We start from the raw sequence: 5,588 nt of genomic DNA, 5'->3' as shown, positions 1-5,588 counted from the left end.
ATAAGTCCGCAGACATACCGCTTTGCCACTAGAGGGGGGGGGGTTATATTCATATATTATGTATCATGTACTTTTATCGTTCGTATTACGGTCAAAATAGGTTAGACGTTTTTAAGTTCGGAAAATACATTTTCAACGTTACTATCAACAGGAAAAGGTTGTCCTAACAGTTACTACTTGGGACTTTGAATTTGAACTCGACAAAAGATTCAGTTGTTTATCAGCTAGAGTAGCTGAGAACTGACACGTGTTCTACTTATTTGTACATATATATTAGAAAAAAAAAGTTGATGAAACACTTTCATATCTGTGAAATCTATCAACAAATAAGTTTATCTATATTAAGCCTTAGGCTTAGCCTTTATCTGAAGGAGCCGGCTACAAAAAGCTTTTATGCTAAAACTGAAAGCTTTATTTCAAGATAAAAAATCTGTATATTTGCACGTGTTAAGATAATAATCTTGTGTACTAAAATAGATATTTTGTTTAAAGTGCAATAAGAAAAGCATCTAAAGAAATACATTGCAGATTGTAAAGATATATGTTTAACACGTATGCATGTGTTATTTCAAGTCAAGCATGTATTTTCAACTCATGTTCGCTGTGATTTTGTCAGTCAGGTATATATGCTTTCCTCCATGTTAATATATATTTTATGCCTATAGGTCAGGACCACCTGATACAAATAAATATTTTCTAACTTACTATGTAAAGTAACACGGTAGTTACGAAGTATAGACTTTTCAAGAACAAACAAAATGATAATACTTTAAAACATTCCGCTTACGTTTCAAAACATTTTATCGAAGTAACGCATGCAGTAGCTATATCCATTTGAGAACGATTTGGATCCTTCATCATAACTTTCTTAAAAATCCTTGGATATCGTATTTCGGTAAGCTTTGAGGCTTATAACGCTAAAATTCAGAACTAGATCCCTGTGGTGGGTACAGGGCTGACAGCCCATGGAGTATTTTTGCGCTTAAAAAATAAATAAATAAGCTAGAATTGCATTTCCTATAAACTTTTAGGCTTGGGGGTCGTATACAAACATAAAAATCACTGTCGTCGATTGTCATATAGCCAAAGGTTCTATGTCTACGTTTGGCCCGGCATGGCCAAGTGGTTAGGGTGCTCGACTCGCAATCTGTGGGTCGCGGGTTCGAATCCCCGTCACACCAAACATGCTCGCTCTTTCAGCCGTGGAGGCGTTATAATGTGACGGTCAATCCCACTATTCGTTGGTAAAAGAGTAGCCCACGAGCTAGCGGTGGGTGGTGATGACTAGCTGCCTTCCCTCTAGTCTTACACTGCTAAATTAGGGACGGCTAGCGCAGATAGCCCTCGTGTAGCTTTGCGCGAAATCCATAACAAACAAACATGTCAACGTTTTAACATAAACGCATCAAAAACTGTCATAGCGCATGTTAGTTGCATGTGGTCCCCCGGTGGAACAGCGATAAGTCTTCGGATTTACAATTCTAAAATCAGGGTTCGATTCCCCACGGTGGATACAACAGATAGCCCGATGCTGCTTTGCTATCAGAAAACACACATAGGTGCGTGTGATGGTTTGTTTGTTTGAGTTTATAAATGTTTATTAATCTGCTATTTTGTTTCTTATAGATTTCTCATTTTAATTATAATTTTTTTATACGAGATAAGTTGCGAATGTTATCGGTTTGATAAATTTTGCATGGCGATTTTTTATATAATAAAGCATGCATCAAGATATAGGTATATATGATTTTGTTTTCTGGGTGTAAATAATGTGACGTTTACTGGTACATCTGTGAATTATCATTGTACGTTTGATCACGTGGTTGTAGTAATTTACTCGCCGTTGTTCGGTGAGCGGATGAATAGTCTGGATTTATGAATATAAAATAATGGTGTACACGAATGTTAACTCAAAGTTTTTAAAATAAAAAATACTATAAACAAAGTTTACTTTTTCAGAGGAGTTAGTATATTAGAACTTGATACATGGGTAGTGTCATGTATTGTTATATTTTTAATGTTGTAATTCACATGTTGACTGGAGAGTGTATGACGTTAAGATCGAAATACTTAATAATGTAGACCTAAAAAGTTCTAAAAAATTTAATGTCTGATTTTCTAGTCATTCGAGGAGTAGATTATAAATAAGAAGTTCAGTGAAGCATAAAAAGAGTTAAAATTGTTTCCAGTCAGCAGAGTGAATTAGTCAAATAATATTTTGTTTTGTGTTCAATGAAATAGATGGTGTTTTGTTTTCAGTAACTAGATCCATCAGTCGTAAAGTTGTACAAATAAGTTTATTTTTATGTAAAAGGTGCACAGTAGCTGTCAACGTGGCCTACAAATTATCAAAAGCTTGTAAAAACGATAAGGAAGAAATAAACTAATTATTTATCGTTACTTAAACTGTGATTTGAATTATTTTCACCAAATAATTTTAAAAACCCGCCAATCAAATAACAATATTACAACACTTATGTCAGAAGTAAGATTATTTTAGAACATTGAATATACTAGAAGTTGAATTTCAAATGTGAAGATGACGATCACGAAGTCAAAGGTATGAGCGAAGCGTTACTTAAGATAATGAAGTTATTAAGACACAATCAGAAGGAACGATGCAGACAATTTAAAGAATACAAAGAACATGATAAAAAATTGAAATAAGATTAGGAAGAAGCAGACTGAAAATTAGAAGAAAGAGACAGAAAATTTTAAAAAGATCAGAAAGAATGTGACAGGAATTTAAGAAAGAGGTGTACTATTTCAAGAAGAATCAAAATCAGAAATAAATCTGAATGAAGACACGATTGATGAAGCTATTGGAGAAATATCGATCTATTACAACAATAAGCTTGAAGAACTATGGAAAGGCTGTAAGTACAAGACTTAAAATGTGCAATAAGACATCGATGAGTTAAAAGTAAAGTTTGTTTGTTTGCTTGTTTGAAGTTAAGCACAAAGCTGCACAATGGGCTATCTGTGCTCTGCCCACCACGGGTATCGAAACCCGATTTCCTAGCGTTGTAAATCCTTAAAGTAAACTACAAAAAAGACATGAATGAAAGCAAAGAAAAAATATCAACGACGAAGAAAAGTACACCAGTGACACAATAAAACATCTGGTAAACGAATTATTAATAAATGCAAAGATTAAACCAGCCCGCCTCTTCTGCAACAGCTCAAGTGTTTTAATCGAAAACAAAGTAAGGGATAGAACTTCTATTACCACTATTGCTGTATCATGCATTACAGACCTTCCTGGACTACTCCAACCATGACACTGCCAAATGAAGTTCCAGAATTTGGTTGGCCTGGCCAATTCATCATCAGTCAATCAAAAAACCAACAGACTATGATGGGAAGTTACCATGAACCAGTTCTGACTACATTAACTTCCAGTTGAGAGCCGTTATAAACATCAAGTAACATTATCTAACAGGTTTGGAGTATCACACCAGAAAGAAATATTCAAAATGAAGTTCCAGAACAGGGCAAGAGGAAAGGAGAGACCTTAACCAAACTTGCAGACAACTTGGAAAGGCTTATTCAACTATCTTACCTGAATGTTTCTCGTGGAATGATGAATTCGTTGGCATGTGACTAATTTATAAATACCATAACAGATGAGGATATGCGAACTAATCTGAAGCAGTGTAGGTGTACATCTTTAAGGGTAGCTCTGTAGTAAGAAATTGAACTATAATCCATTAAGTTTGCATTAAAACTATCAAAGGCACTATGTAATAGTTACGGAAATATCAAATTCTGTAGTATTGGTACAAGAACTACCCCTAAAAATATTTTAGAGGAATTGAAAGAATTAATCAGACAGAATGGAGGAAAATAGGTGTTTCAAATGTAAGTTGAAAGGACATATTACAATGAACTGTAGATTAAAGCCAGTATGGTAAAATAACTAATTCCAAAAGACATTAGAAAAAGGGAATTGTTATAATTATAAAAAACATGGTCACTATAGCTGAAATTGTAAGAATTCAATAGAAGTTATTAAGCCAAGGAGACAATACCTTGAAGATGTGTTTCAGAATCCATTCAAACCAACAAAACAAAAAAGAGCTAACCATACATAAAAAAGATAGGAACTAGCTGGACTCACGGATCGAAGTTCGGCTGTAAATACCACATCTACCCTAAATGAAAAAAAGTTTATTATTTGAGGAAAAACCATCCAAACAAGTCCATGAGCTTAATGATGGAAAACTTTTGCAGCATACTGACTGACATTGGTTCTACAGCTACAACTGTTTGAACTGATTTGTTAATGAAGGGTGGGAAATTGCCTTCAGAAATAACTAAAGAGGAGAGACTGATGCGAAATGTAAGTGGACATAAAAATCTATCAAAATGGAAGTTGGAAGTTACCCTTACAGCACAAAGGTTAAAGAAGAGTGCACCTTGGGAACTAATTTTGTGCATAGACAAGGATGAGAGGTTAGACTAACTTCAAATAGCCTTACAGTATGGAGCCAAAAAATCTACACCAGTAAAAACAGGGAGGGTGATCATTGCACCACCAAAAAGGGAAATATTTATATCATGAAGAGTTATTGGCAATAAATCTTCATCTATTAACTGGAACATTGTGTAACCAAATACCCCAACATGTTCTGTGGAATTCTTGGCTGGAAGAGCGCTCGTGGATGTGAATATTAATAATACTAGGTTCAGTGAAGCATAAAAAATTAGAGTTCTTTCTGGTCAGTAGACTGAATCAGAGAGTGTTTTTGCTTCAGTTAACAGTGAATAAGTCCGTGTTTTGTCTGCAGTTACTTGATCAATCAGCCGTGAAGTTGTACAAGTAAGTTTATTTTTACGTTATTGTTGCACAGTTAGCGTAGCTGTAAACTTGGCCTACAAGTTACCATAAGCTTGTGAAAGTGTTAAGAAAAAATTAAAATAATTTGTTATCGTTACGTGGACTAGACTTTGAATCATTTCCACCGGATAATTTTAAAGAACCCACCAACGAAAGAACAATGTTACAAAACAATACAGAGAAAGTTACATTTTCAACAAGTGTAAGGTCATGCAAACATTAGTTTGTCAAATACCTTATTTTAACAGACTTAAACGGCATCGGTATTCATGCACATAGCCCGAAAGTATATATATATACATGGCTAAGAAGGCAGAGTTTTAATAAAAGTTCCCATTCCATAACATTAAGCTGAAACGCTTGCTTATATTCTCGAACAAAATGCACACACACTTACAAAACTTCTAAAGAACTTCTTATTTCATGTAACTTAATTAAGCAAAAACAAGAGGGCATATTCAATAGCTGCAGCTGTAGTTAAATCTCAAATTGGTCAAAAGATAGAGCCATAATCTAAAAGTATCGAAACCCGGTTTGTAGCGTTGTAAGTCCGCAGACATACCGCTGTGCCACTGGGGAGCTTTAGAAAGAAACGCTGACTGGAGAAAAATGCATACAAGGTAACACGCTCAGCTACTGAAGAAATACTTTCTTCTCTCTAGTCAGACAACAAAAAAGTGCCCGGCATGGCCAGGTGGATAAGGCGCTCGACTCACAATCTGAGGGTCGCGGGTTCGAATCCGCATCC

This window comes from Limulus polyphemus, unplaced genomic scaffold, assembly GCF_000517525.1.
Source record: "Limulus polyphemus unplaced genomic scaffold, Limulus_polyphemus-2.1.2 Scaffold66, whole genome shotgun sequence".
NCBI lineage: Eukaryota > Metazoa > Arthropoda > Merostomata > Xiphosura > Limulidae > Limulus > Limulus polyphemus.
This window is presented reverse-complemented; position numbering follows the sequence as displayed.